The 18319-nt window shown below is 46.6% G+C and overlaps 1 long non-coding RNA gene across 1 annotated transcript; it reads left to right on the forward strand.

Moving 5' to 3' along the window:
• Positions 1-1139: 1139 nt before the first annotated feature.
• On the forward strand, positions 1140-14470 carry LOC131093970 (uncharacterized). Its single transcript, XR_009115642.1, has 6 exons — positions 1140-1397; positions 5455-5551; positions 6465-6580; positions 12599-12783; positions 12907-13076; positions 13403-14470. It is a non-coding gene; the product is annotated as an uncharacterized LOC131093970 (long non-coding RNA).
• The last annotated feature ends 3849 nt before the right edge of the window (positions 14471-18319 follow it).

The raw sequence follows: 18319 nt of genomic DNA on the forward strand, positions 1-18319 counted from the left end.
GAAAATTTTAAAGGCGCTTTAGTAAAAAACTTGGTGAATATTCAGCTTTTTTTTTTTTAAGAGAAGGGTTTTTGTGAAATCAGTTGATAACATCTTCATCTAAATCCATTTATTATGTCCTATTTGAAAAGCGCTTAGCTCAACAGGGCTTTGTGCCTTCACTAAGGTTTCCAGGTACCATCAGATCAAGAATCTTAAGTCAAGCACGGATAAAACATAACAATGTTTGTTATTTTCTCTCTCCAAAAAGAAAGCAAATAACTTGAGGCACCTGACACTGATGGTGTAGGCTAAGCCAATTGGGAGGCTTTTCATTTCATATTTTGGCACTGAATTTTATTCCTTTTTTTTTGAGTCCTTTTTGCCTTGACATTCCACAGGTTTTGGATGTGTTGGGCCAACCCCGGCCTAGATCCCTGCAAATAATCAGATTTTGGGTTTGCTGGGTTTGTCGTGTGGGTTCCCAACATCAGGAATTCAACCAAAGGATGGGTTTATATTTGTCTGTGCCATTCTCTGGAGCACAGAGTCCTCTCCCAAGGACAGCAGCACGGATCTGCTGCCAGGAGGCACCAAGAGCTGGGCACAGGGGGCTGAGCTGCTGCAGGGCACTGCCCCTGCTCGCCCGCTTTAATTGCCCTGGTGTGCCAGCCTCGGAGCCAGAACGGAGGAATAACCTGCAGGATGATCCCTTCCTGCAGGAATCTCAGCATCACCCCGGTGGCTGGTACCCAGAGACTGCTCCTGGCTCAAGAACTGACCTCAATCAGAGAGCAGGAAAGCAAATTATCTCCCTGCTTCCACAGTTTGCTCCCGAAGGACTCCAGAACCTTGCATAAACAAAAACTAATTATAATACACACACACACACACACACAGAGAGACAAAAAAAATTAGTAAAAAACTCGCAAGCTCTGCTCGTGGGCTGAACAAAAAAGGGAAGCTGAGAGAGTGAATGTCACAGTGCCATCTACTGACGCCAGCCCCGAGCCTGGAGGGAGAACACCCAACTGCAGGGGGGGGAAAAAAATATAAATAAATAAGGCTGGGAGTGTTGGAAGGATTATGTTTAAAGGAAGGAGATGACTGCTAATTAATGTGACAAGAGAGAAAGCCTCACCTACTGACAGGTTATTCATCCCACAAGTGTTAGGATCCTCCTCAGCGCTGCCTGCTCCTGTAATTCCCGCAGAAAGGAACAGCTGACCAGAACCCTCAGTGCCAGCTCCCATCTCTCTGTTTTGTCCTGATGAGCTTTACACCAGAGGAGAATTACAGCCTGCTCTGTGGCGAGCAATTTGAAGGCATAAAGGAATGCAATCGTGGAATAAAACCCGCTCTGTGTGCCGTGAGATAACTTCACCTGCCACAGAAAACGAGCGGTGACTCGGAGGCAGGTAGGAGCAACATGTAATCCAGTTGACATAAATGAAAAGATGATATTGGCAGAAAATTGGGCTGCGTGTGAATATAAAGGCTGGTGAATAACAGGGAATGGGAAATGACATGCTCAGCAGCAGCGAGGGAAGGATGAAAGGAGTTCAGAAAACATTTGTACGGGAGAAGCCAAGCACGAGTCAACAAAGGCTGGAATTCTGTGCTCCTCCAGTGCTGCAGCCTGAGCCCTACCTGTGCTCGGGCTTGGCAAGTGCTAAAGTGTCAAAACAATTAGAGTTTGTTCTCTGGTTGCTAACGTGCCAGCTGAAGTGGAGGCTGAGGCGCTCAGCAAAGCCATTACTAAGCAAAACGAGGCATCATCATCATCACCCTCTGTATCACTGTCAGTAATTCCGGGGTAGGAATGGAGTGAGGGGCGAGCAGGGAGTGATTGGGGATGGAAAAAGAAGCCAAGAGGTGAGGAGACTGCAGCCTGGTGATTGAAATAAATAAAGCATTCTGTGCGTTGTGAAGGGTCGTGTCGAGTATGGGAATTCAGGAGGAGGGAGAAGGGAGCACCTGAGCTGGGCTCGCTGAGATCCACCCCAGGTAGGTGGTGGCAGATGGAGCTGACATCCTGAGAGAGGCTGAGAGGTGAAAGCAATAATGAACAGCCTTCACAAGGTGAAAGCAGAAGAAATATTAGAGCTGTTACAGGAGAGCAAGCAGGAGATGCTCAGATTTATGAGCTCTTTTGGAGAGCAGCCATGGTTTGTCTTTATTTCCTAGTAACTGGTTCTTGATTTGAGCTTCCTCAGGTCAGCAGATCAGAGCCATCAGCTCTGAAAGGTTCTCAGCCCTTCCTTTGGATCATCTAGCAGGCTCAAAATGAACATGTGGAGTGCAAGCACGATCTGCTTTGGGGGGAGCTGTCCTGAAAAGCAAAAGCAATGGAAAAAAGTAAGAAAAAAGAGAGAGAGAGGATTTTATTATGGCACCATCTGTCTCCTGGCTGTTAATATTTCTCTCCCCTCTTTGCAGTGATTCTGAGAACTGGGTTTGAGGATGATGTTGGAGGAGGGATGGTTCCAGAAGGGACCATGGCTGTGGCTGTCCCTCCATGGACAGCAGGGCCCTGTGTGACATTGATCCCAAAAGTAACACACAGAGCGAGCCTTGGCTTGGAGGAGGGCCAGCGAGTGAATTCCAGCTTGGTGCTCCTTTTCCTGCTCCCATTCTCGTCTTCCTTGCTTTGCTCCCATTCTTGGTGCTCCTTTTCTTGCTCCCATTCTCTTCTTCCTTGCTTCGCTCCCATTCTTGGTGCTCCATTTCTTGCTCTCATTCTCTTCTTCTTTGCTTTGCTCCCATTCTCTCCTTCACTTGTTTTGAAGTGAATTCCAGTTTAGTGCTCTTTTTCTTCCTCTCATTCTTTTCTTCTTGCTTTACTTGATTTAAGGATTTTAACGAGAGCCCAGAGCTGTCTCAAGCATTTTGCTTTTGCACGGCACCTGGGACAGGCTCCCACTGGATGTCACAGCACCCTGCCAAGGGATCTGCTCTCGTGTTTTTCCAGCTGACCCAGAGATTTCAAACAGCAGTTTCATTTTTCCTCTTTTAATTTAATTGGAGGACGTAAAAGGAGCTTTTGACTTTTACTGGTGGAACATGAGGAGGACTGAAGCAGTTTAAACTTCACAGACCTCAATGGTGCAGGGCACCCTTCTAAACTTTTGTTTACCTCCTGTGAGCTGCTGAAGAGAGCAGGGGAACAAGGGAAGAAAAGGAAAAAAAAAAGAAAAAAAAGAAAAAAGGCAGCTTTCAGTTACTAAACCCCCTCATGGCGTTGAATTCTAACCAAGTACATCCAGCCCTGCCAGCCAGAAATGCCAAAAGGAGGAAAGCTGCTGAATCAGAGGAGAATCAGGATTGGGAGGATGGTGGGGAATATGAGAGTAGCACTAGGTGAGTTCATTTCATAGAATTATTGCTGTTTTGTATTTGCACATCATCTGGGAGCAAACTTCTTGGTTTTTTTTTTTTTTTTTATTATCATCGCTACGTTTTGTTCCTAAATTATTTAGCAAATGCTTTCTGGGAGCCACTTGCATGCAGATGAGTTATCCCCAGCTCCTTGCTGGTCTAAGGAATGAGTTCTGCAGCTCTGAGCTGAGCTTACAAGATGCCAAATTTCTGAGCACCCTGGGCTGGGTAAAGCAGGAATTCCTGGTGCTCTGCACCCCTTGGGCTCAAATCTTATTTACAGGGAAAGGTTTGGGAGCATGGAAAGGTTTGGGAGCATGGAAAGGTTGGGAGAGCAGGGAAAGGTTTGGGAGCAGGGAAAAGTTGGGAGAGCAGCAGCTTCTCCACCTTTTGGAGCTGGTTTGGAAGCATGGAAATGTTTGGGAAGCATCAGCATTCTCTTCCTTCTGGCGTTCATTTTGGAGCAGGGAAAGGTTTGGAAGCATGGAAAGGTTTGGATGCTTTGGGATTTGGGTTATTTGGGATTATTGGAGGGTCTGGGCTGGTCCAGACCCCCCAAATTTACGAGGCAGTCACTTCTCAAGAAGAAAAATCTTTGACCCAAATGAAATAATTCCACTGCTGGTGGGAGCTTCAAGCAAGTGTCCATTTCCCTGAAGACTTTATTGGGGTGCCAACCCAAACTCAGTTGGCTTTTGTGGCACGTTTTCAGCTCATTTATTGTTTTGAAAAACCCCAGTCTGGTGGAATTATCAGCAAACTGAGGAGATACAGCAGGAATGTCTTTGCTGAGCGTGGTGTGCTGCAGGAAGCTGTGCTGATTAATGCTGGTTTATTTAGGAATAGAGTTTGGCCATGGCTGTGTGCCTCTCCAAAAGATCCTGTTGGGTCCTTTCTCCACCACACTCACATGTTTGCTGAAGTTGGGCAATAAAACATTTACAGCTATTTCAGGAATTGCTGCAGCGGGCAGTTTTCCTCATTAATTTGACCGTTCTGGATGGGATTTCACGAGGTGTGAAGGCGTGCAGAGTCCTACCTGACACTGACCCTGCTCCTGCTTGTGATGCCAACCTCTTTAAGGAAAAAATGAAATCAGAAAGGGATGTCTGGGGGGGAAATGGAAGTGGCAGCTCCACATCCAGTGATCAGCCAGGAAATCACAAAATATCCTGAGCTGGGAGGGATCCACAAGGATCATCCACGTCCTGCTCCTGCAGATTTACTCTGATTGTTCTTTGCTTCTTCTTGCCCAAGACTATGGAGACTTTAAAATACCTCCGGGAGCCTGCAGGGAGCAACGGGCTATAAAAATATAACAATAATGATTTCTTCCTCCCGCCGCCATCTGAGCAATCTCTGAGCGTGTTTCAAATATCAAAGAGCAAGAAACCCATTGTAGTGCTGTCCCCTGGGTAAAGGTGGGAAAAGGAGGCCCTGAGAGGTGGAAGGAATTGCACAAGGCTAAATGGAAAGCCGGTAGACAGGCCTGAGGGCAGGGTTTGGGTTTTGTCCCCATTTTGGGCAGAATTTTTTTTTAAATCTGTGCCCAAACGCTTCATATCTGGTCAAGATTTGGATGTTTCCTGCAGAAATGCAGTAAGAGAAGGATGTTTCCTTCTCTTCCATTTTAAAAGTGATACCTGCACTAAAATATCACTACCACAGTGACAAATCAAAGAATTCTCTGCTCCTTCTTCTATCCCAGAGCTGCACCTCAGCCTGACTCTCCTGGAAATATTAAGACAGATGATGGATAGGGACAGGTCAAAGCAGAGAAGATCTTGAATTATTCTTTTCACATCCCAAAAGAATGAGCTCGTGTTATTCCTCACTTTCAAATTTGCCCCAATTTATGGGGTAGATAAGGCTGGAATTTTGAAGGGCAGCATCACGAATTGCTTTTCTTATTGATCGAGCTTTTTAATGCGCCAACAATGAAAACAATAAAACTTGCATTTAAAAACAAACATTTCTAGCACAGGAGCTGCATTAAAATGACACAAATTGCTTTTGTGGGCTGAATTCAACAGAACACCCATGAGGTTCCACTTAAAAACAACAAGCCAACAAAAATCAAATTGCATTGTTTTACAGGCAAACAGAATGGTGAGCGCGCCTTGGGCTACGTTTGCAGCGTGTTTTCTTGGGAGATCAAAGCTTCAATCCCATTAACCCTTCAAATGTCAGCCTGGTGAGCTCCTCTCCTTCACCTCTGAGCTTCTGGTGCTCCTTCAGCAGGGAGCAGGGCTGGATCTGCTGCTCTTCCTCCTCCTCCTCCTCCTCCTCCTCCTCCTCGTTTCCCCACCAGCATCTCCACGGAAGCAGCACCTTGTAAGTGGGCAGAGTTCAAACAGCCCCTTCAGCCAGCCCACATTGCTTCAACTTTACTGACTCTGAAATCTGGCCACAAGCCAGCGCTCAAACACATTTATTTTGGTTTTTACCGTTCACTGTGGTGCCACAGGTTTAGTTTTCTATTTTTCAGGTTCTGTGCTGCTTTAGTGTGTGGGTCTGGGTTCACATCAGGGGATGCTGAGCTCTGTGCACAGAGCAGGGAGACAAAACAATTCCTGCTCCAGCTGGGCACCAAGGACAAATGATCCAAATCTCAGCCCAGGAGCACAAACACCGTGGGCTGGAGAGAGAAAAACAAGCAGGGTGGGACTGCCTGGGCTAAAGCTGGGATGGGACAATGAACTGCAAGGTGCAAATGGAGCAGAACTGATCCCAGGGAGAGACCCCGGGAGCGCTCGTGCATTTTGGGGCCATTTTGGGTCATCTTGGGTTCATTTTGGGACCATTTTGGTTCACCTTAGGTTCATTTTGGGGCCATTTGGGTTCACCTTGGGACCATTTTGGTTCACCTTAGGTCCATTTTGTGACCATTTTGGGTTCATCTTGGGTTCATTTTGGGACCATTTTGGTTCCTCTTGGGTTCATTTTGGTTCATTTTGGCACCATTTTGGATTCACCTTGGGTGCGTTTTGGGACCATTTTGGTTCATCTTGGGGGCAGCCCTGCCTGGGCTCTTGTGCTGCCCAAGGTGCATCCATTGAGAATATTCTATTAATAAATCCCTGCTTTATTCTGTTACTCTGTTCTAGGTCAGCCTTCATTACCCTCCTGGCAAGTGGCTGAATGAGGTTTTCTTGGCCAGCAGAGCCATTTTGGAGCAAATTCAGATTTTTTGGGTGCTTGTTAAAGACCTCTTGGACATCAGGTATGTTGGTGATGGGTTGGTGTTGGTTGGTCACTCATAGTGAAGGAAAGCTGATTTATTTTGGGGTTTGTCACCTATGCCAATGACCAATGGGCATCTCAGGTGCTTCCTAAATAACTAAATACCCACAAGATGCCACTTCCTGAGGGTTTGCTGCTTCTCAGGGGCAAAAACTGAATATTTTGCACAAATATTCTTGTTCCACGTGGGGGGCCAGATCCTAATCTGCCTCCACCCTTATTTCCCTGCTCTGCTTGGACCTTGCCTTGTGTGGAAATACAAAAACCCTTCCAATCATTGTCAATTCCAAATATCTGCGAGTCCAGGTGCATCACAAAGATCAGGAAGGCAGAACAGATGCAGCATTTTGGGACTGGTTTAGGAGACGGGAAATGTTGGAGAACAGGAAAAGATTTGGGAGCAGGGAAAGGTTTGGGAGCATGGAAAGGTTTGGATGCTTTGGGATTTGGAATATTTGGGAGCATGAAAAGGTTTGGAAGCATGGAAAGGTTGGGGAGCATGGAAAGGTTGGGAAAGCAGCAGCTTCTCCCCCTTTTGGAACTGGTTTGGAACCATGAAAAGGTTTGGAAGCATGGAAAGGTTTGGAAAGCAAAGTTTGGGGAGCAGCAGCATTTCCCCCCTTTTGGGACTGGCTTGAGAGAAGGGAAAGTTTTGGAAGCATGGAAAGGTTTGGATGCTTTGGGATTTGGATTATTTGGGAGCAGGGCAAGGTTTGGGATCATGGAAGGGTTTGGGGAACAGCAGCTTCTCCCCCTTTTGGAACTGGTTTGGAAGCATGGAAAGGTTGGGGAGCATGGAAAGGTTTGGGAGCATAGAAAAGTTTGGGGAGCAAGGTTTGGGGAACAGCATCATTTTCCCCCTTTTGGAACTGGTTTGAGAGCAGGGAAACATTTGGAAGCATGGAAAAGTTGGGGATCATGGAAAGGTTTGAGAGCATGGAAAGGTTGGGAAAGCAGCAGCTTCTCCCCCTTTTGGAACTGGTTTGGGAAGCAGCAGCATTCTGCACTTTCTGGAGCTGGTTTGGAAGTATGGAAAGGTTTGGGGAGCAAGGTTTGGGGAGCAGCAGCATTTTCCCTTTTTTGGGACTGGTTTGAGACCAGGGAAACATTTGGGATCATGAAAAGATTTGGGGGAGCAGCAGCATTTTGCCCCTTTTTTGGAAATGGTTTCAGAGCAGGGAAATGTTTGGGATCATGGAAAGGTTTGGGGAGCAGCAGCTTCTCCCTCTGAATTTCTGGGAGCTGCAGGATTTCTCCCCGCCAGCCTGTGCTGATACTCAGAGTCCCATCAGATGCTTGAAGCACTCGGAACCTTGCCAGCAGCAAGGGGTCAAAAGGGAGGAATTTTTTTTTCCATGAAATCCATGAAAAAAAGCAGAGAAAGGAAGGGGAAGGAGGAGGCTGAAGCGAGGAGCTGTGGCAGAAGGTGGAACGGCCCGGCTCACCCAGAGCAAGCTGCATTCCCCTTGCAGGGCCCCCCGTGCACATGCCAGAGCTGCCTGCAGCAATGTGCAGCGCCAGTGCCAGCCCCCAGCTGCGCGCAGCTGTGTCCAGCTGTGCCTCCCGCCCCTCACCGCTGCATTTTCACACAGCAACTGTGAACACACACACACCTCCCAGCTCACTGCTGCAGCCCGACAGCGCTGGGAGGTGTTGGGAGGCGCTTTGGGGATGTTTAGGAGTGGCAGAGGTTGTTCTTGCACATAGGAAGGTTTCATTGCTTCCCCTTCAGTGCAAACTCAGTTGTGTCTTTCCCCTCAATTCCCCCTTTTTGCTACTGGGACGAGGAAATGAAGAGAAAGGAGGGAAACACCAAAAAAAAAAAAACCAGAATAAAACCCCACAAACCTGTAGAAACCCAAATCTATCTCCAGACAGCTGATTTTGCCTTTTCAGGCACAATTTTAGAGGAGCTGGGAGGGGATTGCCTGTGCCACCCTCTGCCAGGGGTTTTGTCTCTGCAGCTCTGCAGCTCTTGCAGAGACTTGTCCCAGAAAAATCCACATTCCACAGCCAGAGCTGCCAGGACGCTGCTTTCCCCTCACTTTTCCAGGGGATTTCAGGAGCATGGGGAGCTGCCTGGAAACCCAGATTCCAGGAGAATTTCCCTGCACAATGGGTTGCAGTTAAAGAGGTTTGCTCCAAACACAGTGCAGCGGCCGAGCCCAATTTCCAATGAAAAATGAGAAATTACTAAATGAAAAATTATTCAATGAAAAATCATTTAGGTTTGTATATTTTTTTTTCTTTCCCCCCCCCCCCCCCCCTAATCCCATCATCATTTTTGTGCTCTGCTGGTTTGCAATGCAGCTCCTTGCCCTGATGCCAACGTGCATGGGAGAAAGGCTGACCTGGGCACTGGGTGGCAAATGCCAGGATTCCCAAAATCCTTTCAGTCCAATCCCTGGTCTGAGGCTTCTTTCAATGAGTTGCTAATATCCCTTTTTTGTCCTTGCTGTAGGATGTCCTTGCACTGTGGCCAAGTCCAATTTCCAACAAAAAATTACTAAATGAAAAATTTCCAATGACTGAATGAAAAATAATCTAGTTTTGTATGATTTTTAAATTTTTTTCTCCCTAATCCCATCATAATTTTTGTGCTCTGAACCTCTCTGCTGGTTTGAAATGCAGCTCCTTGCCCTGGTGCCAGCTTGCATGGGAGAAAGGCTGACCTGGGCACTGGGTGGCAAATTCCAGGATTCCCAAAATCCTCTCAGTCCAATTGAACAGGGATATTCCCAGCTCTGAGGGAATATCCCCAAAGCAGCTCTGAGGCTGCTTTTCAATGGGTTTGGAATATCCCTGTTTTGTCCTTGCTGTGGGATGATGGATGTGCTTTCCACAGTGGAAATTTGGATTTTCCTTCCATTTGAGCGTTGCTGTGATGCAGCATAGAAACATCATCCCTTTATGGTGTTCTGGTGGTGCTTTTGGGGTGGGAATTTGGGATCCCACCCCACAGGGTGGTCCTGGCCTCTCCTTTACCCCACAGACACGCTGAGCTTGGCCAGGCTGAGCTTTTCCCCAGCTCCGGGTTCCCACACGGAATTCCCGCACAAGAAATTAATATCTTGGGGTTTTTTTCCTTTTGGGATTGCCAAAAAGTGAAGGCATCAAACCAGCAGGACCTGGTGGGCTCCAGAGGCATCCTGGAGCCATTAGATATGGCTGGCATTTGATCCAGCAACTGAGCCTTTCCTGGTTTATGGATTCCCCTATTTGTGTCTCCACGCGCACACAATGGGCCCCATTATCGACCCCGGAGCAGGGCAGATGTTTCCCACCCCAAAAATTCCATTTCTCTCAGGCTGACACACACAGGGGACCTCCAAGGTGCACGTTTCTGGGGTTTATGGAAATTTGGGGGGGCAGAGAATTCCCTCCTTGCGCGGTTTGCTCACGTTCCCATCAAGAATGAAAGCTGGGATGGCGGAAAGGAGCGGCTGCTCTCAGCTGGAGCCTGCTCAGGGCTCTGGGCTTGGGCACACCTGGGGCTTTGGGAGAGGTTTTGTTCCATTAAAATAATCTCCTGATTGCTGGTGCTGGTTAAGAAACGCTCTTGGAGGGGATGGGATTGGTGTGCAAGTGGTTAAAGAGGGATCTCAGGGTCTAAAAGGGAATTCTGGGTTCAAAAGGGGTTCAGTAGGTCTGAAAGGAGATCTCTGGAAGTAAAAGGGGATCTCAGGGTCTAAAAAGAGAATTTGAGGTTTAAAAAAGGGAATTTGAGGTTGGAAATGGGTTTGGCTAGGTCTGAAATGGGATCTCTGGGTCTAAAAGGGGATCTCTAAGTCCAAAAGGGGATTTCTAGGCCTAAAAGGGGATTTCTAGGCCTAAAGGGGATCTCTGGGTATGAAAGGGGATCTCTGGGTCTAAAAAGAGAATTTGAGGTTTAAAAAAGAGAATTTGAGGTTTAAAAGGGGTTCATCTACTTCTGAAAGGTGATATCTGGGTCTAAAAAGGGAATTCTAGGCTCAAAAGAGGTTCAGTAGGTCTGAAAGGGATCTCTGGGTCTAAAAAGAGAATTTGAGGTTTAAAAATGAGAATTTGAGGTTTAAAAGGAATTTGAGGTTTAAAAGGGGTTCAGTTAGGTTGGAAAGGGGATGTCTAGGTCTAAAAGGGGATCTCTGGGTCTGAAAGGGATCCCTGGGTCTAAAAAGGGAATTCTAGGTTTAAAAGGGGATCTCTAAGTTCAAAAGGGGATTTCTAGGCCTAAAAGGGATCTCTAGGTCTGAAAGGGAATGTCTGGGTCAAAAGGGGGCAAAAAAGGCAAATTCTGATATTTTCCAGGTGTGCAAAATGGGATCATGTTCTCCTCCAAAGAAGTGGAATCAGAGAACACCTAATTTCTAAATATTGAGCCACCAAAATATTGATAGAGGAATGCTTTTCATTTAGGCTGTTGCCTCCCTGTGAAAAACCATTGTTCTGGGGGGAAAAAAAACCAATTTATTGATTCTGTTTCTACTCAAGATGGAGCATTCCTGAGGTGGAGGTGTGCTTCCCATCCTCTCCCAAATTAAACACTCCAATTTTCCATTTGGAAATTACTTTTCACTTCTATTTTTGTATAGCATGAATCCTTTTTTTTAAAAAAGAAAGTACAAAATAGAAATGGAGTTCAGATTTTAGTTGGAGCTGGGGGAAGAAGTATTTTATGTGGGAACTGAGAGGATCTTTGAGCACCTCAACATTTTTGAGCCCTCCTTCTTCTGATTTTCCAAAACCCACCTCAAAAAAAAAATGTGGGGGAAAAAAAAAAACCAGAAATGCAGGAGAGATTCCAGGTTACAAGGAGCAGCTCAGTGTGAAGGTCAGCTCTCCATGTTCCTGCACAGCACGTGCCAGAATATTTCACTGCTGGGACAGAAAGTCTGTATTTAAGCAGCAATAACTCACGGGAGGGATTGACAGGTTGGAATGCACCTGGTTCAGGCTCTTGGTCGCTAATATCATTCCCAGTTTTCCCTGCTGAAAGGCAGCTGGGATGGTTTATGGGATGTCCAGCTTTTTTTTGAGGCTATTTTAGTTAAATTTGCCCCCAAAAATTAAACTCGTGGGGTGGGATCCCTCGAGGGACAGATAAATTCGAAAAGCCTCCGTGTTTCCCATGTGGTTGTGCCAAATTTCTCCCTTTAAAGACACCCCCAAAAAACCCCAGAATCTCCCCAAAAATCACCAGTTGCTTCTGAAAATCGAGGCCAAGCTCCTGAGCTGGCAATGTTGTTTAAAAACAATGGGGGCTGGACGAGATGAGAATTATTTTAACACTTGGGAACGCTGCCAAGTCATTTCCTTCTCCTTTATTGATTTTTTCCGTTGCCAGTAAATATATCTGCGGCAGCAGGATGAAAGGAGAGGATGGGGGGGAAAAGCAAAGTGTTAAAAAGGAGAATGAAACGAGATCCGTGCCCTGAACCTCTGTGGAAGGAGGAGGACATTTTAAGGCAGGAGGAAGCAGGGGATTCATGGAGGCATTCCGCGGGGTTAGACGCGGCAGCAGACAGCCCAATATTATTTTCCTTGCCTGATCCTTTACTTAGATTGGCTCCTGTTTCTCGCCCTCATTGTGCAGCCCCTGTGTGAGCTGCTCTCCGTGCAGAGACATTCCACCTACATTCCTTTGCCACCGGCTGAGAGGAGGGGGGAGCGCAATTATGTGGGCAAGCCAGACACAAAGGGCTCTGCTCCACCAGCTCCAGCTCATAAACTTCAGTTCACTTTTTCCCCCTTAAAAAAAAAAAATAATTTAAAACCCCTCAAAAAACAAACCAAACAAAAAAAACCCACCAAACACCGTTCTTCTCCTACCAGCCTGCGAGTGAAGGGTTTGGAGCTGAAGCTATCCCACCTATAAATATTTCCCTCCCCAGCACTTTGTAGAATAAATGGGTTTTAATTTTTTGGCAGCATCCATGCTTCTCTCTGTTTTTTTTTTTTTTTTTTTGGTTTATTTTTTATTTTTTATTTTTTACCTGCATCTTCTCTGTGCTAATCACAGAATCCCAGAATGGTTTGGTGTTGGGAAGGACCCCAAAGATCCTCGCATTCCAAAGATCCTCACCTTCCACTGGAGCTGGGGACAGATGGATTGAAAAGTTCCTGGGATTCAAAGGCATCCCAGGAACACCTTCCACTGGAGCTGGGAACAGATTGAAAAGTTCCTGGGATGACAAGGCCATAGAGGTGAATAATTGTCCAGGGGTATTGATGTCATAACATTTATTGGGATCTAATGGGGGCCATTATGGAATTTACCCAAGAAGATTCCAGGCTGAGGGTGTGACCCTGCTTTTCTCAATCCTGGAGGGTTGTGGCACCATCCTGGGGATGTCCCACCACAGGCACCTCCAGAAGGAGGCATGGAGCTGTCTCTGAAAGCCCTGGGAGACACAAAAACCCAGCGGTGATGGAATCCACAGTGGGGAACAAACTTATTTGGACGTTCAAGCTGGAACAGGTGAACACAAACTTTCCAGGTGAGCATCCTCAGGGCTGGGAGCAGGGCAGGGTTTTGCTGTCCCACCTGTGAGCCCTGAGCTGCGTTAGCTGGGCTCTCCACACGAGCAGGGCTGTGGAAATGCTGCTGCCCTGCTCTCCCTCCCTATTGATTTCTGTGCCCCTGCACTCCTTCTTCCCATTTTGTCTAATAAGCAAATTTCATTACCTGACTTCACAATTTTTCCTCTGGGCCATTAGAATTGCTTGACTGTATTCCTGGCAGAGCCCTTAATTAGAGATGGATCAGAACTGATGTCATTAAAGTGATCCATTAACCACACTCTTCCTTCCACTCCAAATGCAGGTGGCTCGCAGAAAATGCGACCTGGATCCAAATGGCCACTGAGAGCTGAGCCCCAAACCTCCTCAGACAGCCAAAGATGGAGAAGAAAAGTCAAATTTAACCTTCCACAGGTTGTCCTGACACAGGAAACATTTCTAAGTTTATCCTGCAACCAAAGCATTTGTGATGTGTAAATTATTTCATTTTTCTCTGTGCTTTTTGGAGGGTGGATCCTTACTCCAACAAGGTGAAAACGTTATCATTTTTTCTCTAGTCACATAAAAACCTTCTGAGACAGAATTTCTTCTTCAGGCACCCTTGAGAGCTCTCTGGAAGCCAGTCCAATTTTATATTTCCCTATAAACCCCAATTAGGTGGGACTCCATATGCTGAGAGAGACATTTTGGCTTTCTGCAGCCTTGCCCAGCAGCCTGGCACTCGCTGAAATAAATCACAGCTCTTTGTGGAGCTGGACGTGGCCAGAGGTGGACACAGAGGAGCTGAACACGATGATCTCAGAAGAGATGCTCTGAATTAAGCAGGAGGTTGCTAAGCCACCAGACTGCTGCAGTCTCCAACCAAAGTTACAGCGCCGAGTCCTTGCACAAAACGGGGTTTTCCAAGGGAAAAAAAAGTCTGTAAGGACACAACCTGAGCTGGTTATGGCTGGAAAAACTCCTGAAGTCAACCAGGATTTCATCTTGTATCTCTTACAGCATCCACCAGCAAAAGCAAAGAGCCCCTTGCCCCAAAATCTGAAGTATGAGACTAAACCACTCCTTGCTCCCTGATTATATTTATTTATATGGACATTAAAATAAAAATAATATTTAATTTCCCCCGTTTTTCATTGTCTGCCCCAGTTTTTCCCCAAGGATGGCTCAGCACATATCTCACACCATCATTTTGAGGGCTGAGACTGGATGGGCTTTAAGATCCCTTCCAACCCAAACCACTCTGGGCTTTTAGGATCTTTCTAGAAAGTTTTTCCCACCTCTCCAGCAGCCAGAGAGGGTTAATTTGGCCTTTCCCTGGACCTAGACAGGCAGCACCTGCTAGCAGGGGTGGGGTGTTCCTTTGCGCGGCTTGTCAGAGGCAAATTATTATTATTATTATTATTATTATTATTATTATTATTATTATTATTATTATTATTATTATTATTATTATTATTATTATTATTATTACTATTTGGTGAAATCACACGTTCCTTTGTCTGTGTCCTACCCCACAACCTTCAATCCAGCCTCGCTGGTCTCTCAGCCCTCGCTGCCAATTCTGCTGCTTTCCCTGTTTGCAGAAACCTTAACTCTGTGTTTGAATTGGACTGCAGGACGTGTTTGAGGAGGGCCAGGGACTGAACAAAAATGGGAGGCTCTCATCCCCCCAAAAAAGAAGTGTAATTTGCCTTTAAAGGCTCTTAAACAGCAAACACATTCTGTCTGATCCTCCTTAATAAAGTATCCCAGCAGTGCTACAGTGCCTTATTTGAGGTCTGTGCAGTCTCATTAAATTTGATGTGTCACAGAGGGCTTGGACATGTGAAAAAAGGAGGCTGCAGGAACCAGGATTGAAGTTTGCCAGATTTGCTAAGGAAAAATGATTCATTATGGCTTTGCAAAATGGACACCCTTCAGGCTCGCTGATGGTGAGAGCAGCGCAGCCTGCGGATTTAACCCTTGTTAACGGCTGCTCCAATTAAGGATTCGGTTTGATCTGGGGAGCTGTGCTCACCCTCGTGTGCTCCCAGCGAAGGCAAGGAAGGTTATTAAAGATTTAAGGGCTGGATGGTGCGGAGGGAGCTCGGGGAGGAGGGCGGAGGCTCCAGGGTGTGCTCAGGTGCTGCAGGGTCCTGCTGAGCCAGGACAGATGCTCAGAGCACCTCCGGCATCCCCGAGCCTTGGGAAAGGGACAGCAGGGGCTGGGAAGTGGTTTGGGGCCACCCCTGTGGTGTGGCTGTGGTTTGAGACTGGAATGTGCTGGTGCCAAGGGGCTGCACAAGGACCACGTTGGTGGGGCGGTCTCCTCTGTGCAGAAGAGATTTCCTTCCTTCCTTCCTTCCTTCCTTCCTTCCTTCCTTCCTTCCTTCCTTCCTTCCTTCCTTCCTTCCTTCCTTCCTTCCTTCCTTCCTTCCTTCCTTCCTTCCTTCCTTCCTTCCTTCCTTCCTTCCTTCCTTCCTTCCTTCCTTCCTTCCTTCCTTCCTTCCTTCCTTCCTTCCTTCCTTCCTTCCTTCCTTCCTTCCTTCCTTCCTTCCTTCCTTCCTTCTCTATTCAGAGACATTTCCTGCAGATTTCACAGATTTGTGCCTTCAGGGGCTCAGTAGATGATTCCTCTGAGGCACATGACCCTGTTGATGCTTTGGAGCCTGATTTCCAGTCAGTTCTCACCCAACTGATGTGGATCATTCCCTTTAGAGTTGGACCCTTCTGATGCCTAAAGGTTGAGCTTTTATACTTTCCACATTCTGCCCTGCATTGGTATAGAGCTCTGAACTTCAACACATATAAATTGTCACCAAGTTCTCCTCACAGCTCAGTCCCACAGAACAATCCTTGTCCAGCCCCAGAACCAAGGACCCCACTGCAGCTCCAGCCCAAAAAGTGCAAACAACAGACAACTGAGCAACAAACAACAGAAAACTGAACAACAGAGAGCAAACTGGGAGGGTGAGACTGCATTACCTGAGCTGGAATTGGACAATTAACCCAATATGGAAATGGACCAAGCATTATAAAAATGTGAAAACTCGTGACTCTGAGTCCATCTTGGGTGTAGCCATGGCCAGGCTCTTGTACAGCCCAAGGTGTGTCCTTTAAAACCCTTTTAATAAATCCCTGCTTTATTCCTTTAACTCTGTTCCAGGCAGCCTCTCAAGACATCACCTCCAGCTCAGAATATTCCATGATCCAGGAATAAAAATGGCTCAATCCTGCAGGAAACATCTCAGGTATCTCCCCTGTGCTTTTCTGATTTGTGCTTTTCTCTCTGCACCTTTTCTGTGCTGGGTGAGGGGAATGGAGGGTTGGGAAGGTGACGCAGGGATGGTGCCAGCACAGGGTGATGATATTTTGGAATACAGCAAAAACAGCTTAGGAGGGACATCCAAAAAACAATGTGAGCATAGCTGGGTGATGTCCTGGGTCAGGAATGAGGGAATTTAGGGATTCCCACGCTGCCCTTGTGATGGGAGCAGTGACACAGCCAGGATTGGAGGCATGGAAACCTTAATTTAACCTCAAGGTGTTAACCTTGGCCAAAAGGCTGCAAAAATGAGCAGCAAGCTCCTCACACGTTGCATCCCCATCCTCTGAGAGCCTGCAGCCTAAAATTCACAATAAAGCCACATTTTAAGTCAGGACACCAGAGGGGAAAAGACAAAAGGAGAGGCAGGAAAACTGATCTGGGGGATCCATGTCTGTTCCTTAGGAAAGCAACAAAAAGGAGCCAACCCACCACGGGGGATTTCTTGATGCTGCAAAGAATTCTCCTGATTTGTGGCATCTGAGTAAAGGGGGCCAAAAAGAAAAAAAAAAAACCAAACATTTGTGCTTTTAAAAAGGTTGTAAATCACGCCCTGAATGTTCACCATTTACATTTTAAGCGAAATAGGATGTCAAACCATTTTGCTTTATGTTTATTTTCAAATACTGTACGCTTTACTGTCCACTTTCTGCAGTGCCTGTGCCATTTAAATCATATTGTATATAGCCCAGGATGCAGGGGGATATAAATCTCCCAGGGTGTGTGTATACACCAATTATTCTTGGGAAATGCAGCCAGCCAGAGTTCACAGCACCTGAGATACATGAATACAGTGGCCATGATATTCCTGGGCAACATTTTGGGGGATTCTCACCCAGCAAATATTTAAGGGTAAATCCACCAGGTTTGGTGGTGTGACACAGGTTAAAAAAATGCATGCAAAACGGAATTATTTTAATTTTAGGGAGCAAATTTCAGATGTAGGCACATACAGATGCTGCGTGATAAATAAAGTCTCTCAACTGCATATTTAAACAAAGCATTAAAGCCTTCACACTTCCTGTTGGAGAAGTATTTTATTCCTTCCCCTTTATTTATACAGCGTGGCAGCGAGAGCAGGAATAAATTTCATCAGCTTCTCACTGCCTCATCGCCAGCAGAGACACACAGGAACAAGATGAAACATTGTTCAAATAAAATGTAAATTTAACTCGCAAGCCTTGTCCAGTAAAACACTCGGAGAGGGAGAGGGGCCAGGGCAGGGATGCTCTGGGTGTGGGCCAGCTCTGCAGGAAGAGGTTGAATATTTTTGTGGGTGTAAATGCTGCCCTGCCTTTGGTGGGGGCACCAGGATCCAGGATTTGGGCTGGCTCCATCCTGGGAGCAGGCACAGCCCTTCCCTGGGCGCTGATGCTGAGGAAATTTGGGGTTTCTTGCAGCCGCGTCTCCTTTTCGCTTCACTCAGCCTTTAACAAGGTGAGAGTTCCCACCATGCTGCCCCATCTCTGCCCTTTCCTGAGCCTGTGTTATTCCAGAAAAGGTTTGCTTCTGCTCCATCCTCCCCAAACTGACTAGTTTTGTGGGTGTAAATCCTGCTCTGCCTTTGGTGAGGGTACCAGGAACCAAGCTTTGGGCCAGGCTCCATCCTTTGATCCATCCTGGGAGCAGGCACAGCCCTTCCCTGGGTGCTGGTGCTGGGGAAATTTGGTTTTTTCTTGGAGCAGTGCTTCATTTTTGCTTCACTCAGCCTTTAACGAGCTGAGATTTCCCACCATGCTGCCCCATCTCTGGTTTTTCCTGAACTTGGGTCATTCCACCTGTTCCTCAAAGGTTTGCTTCTGTTCCAAGCTCCACAGAGTTTGAACATTTTGTTTTTTATTGTTGTTTTATTATTGAATATTTTGTGGGTTTTTTATTACCGAATATTATAAATCCAGCTCTGCCTTAGGTCAGGCT

Source organism: Melospiza georgiana, chromosome 27 (assembly GCF_028018845.1).
Source record: "Melospiza georgiana isolate bMelGeo1 chromosome 27, bMelGeo1.pri, whole genome shotgun sequence".
NCBI classification, from domain to species: Eukaryota; Metazoa; Chordata; class Aves; order Passeriformes; family Passerellidae; genus Melospiza; species Melospiza georgiana.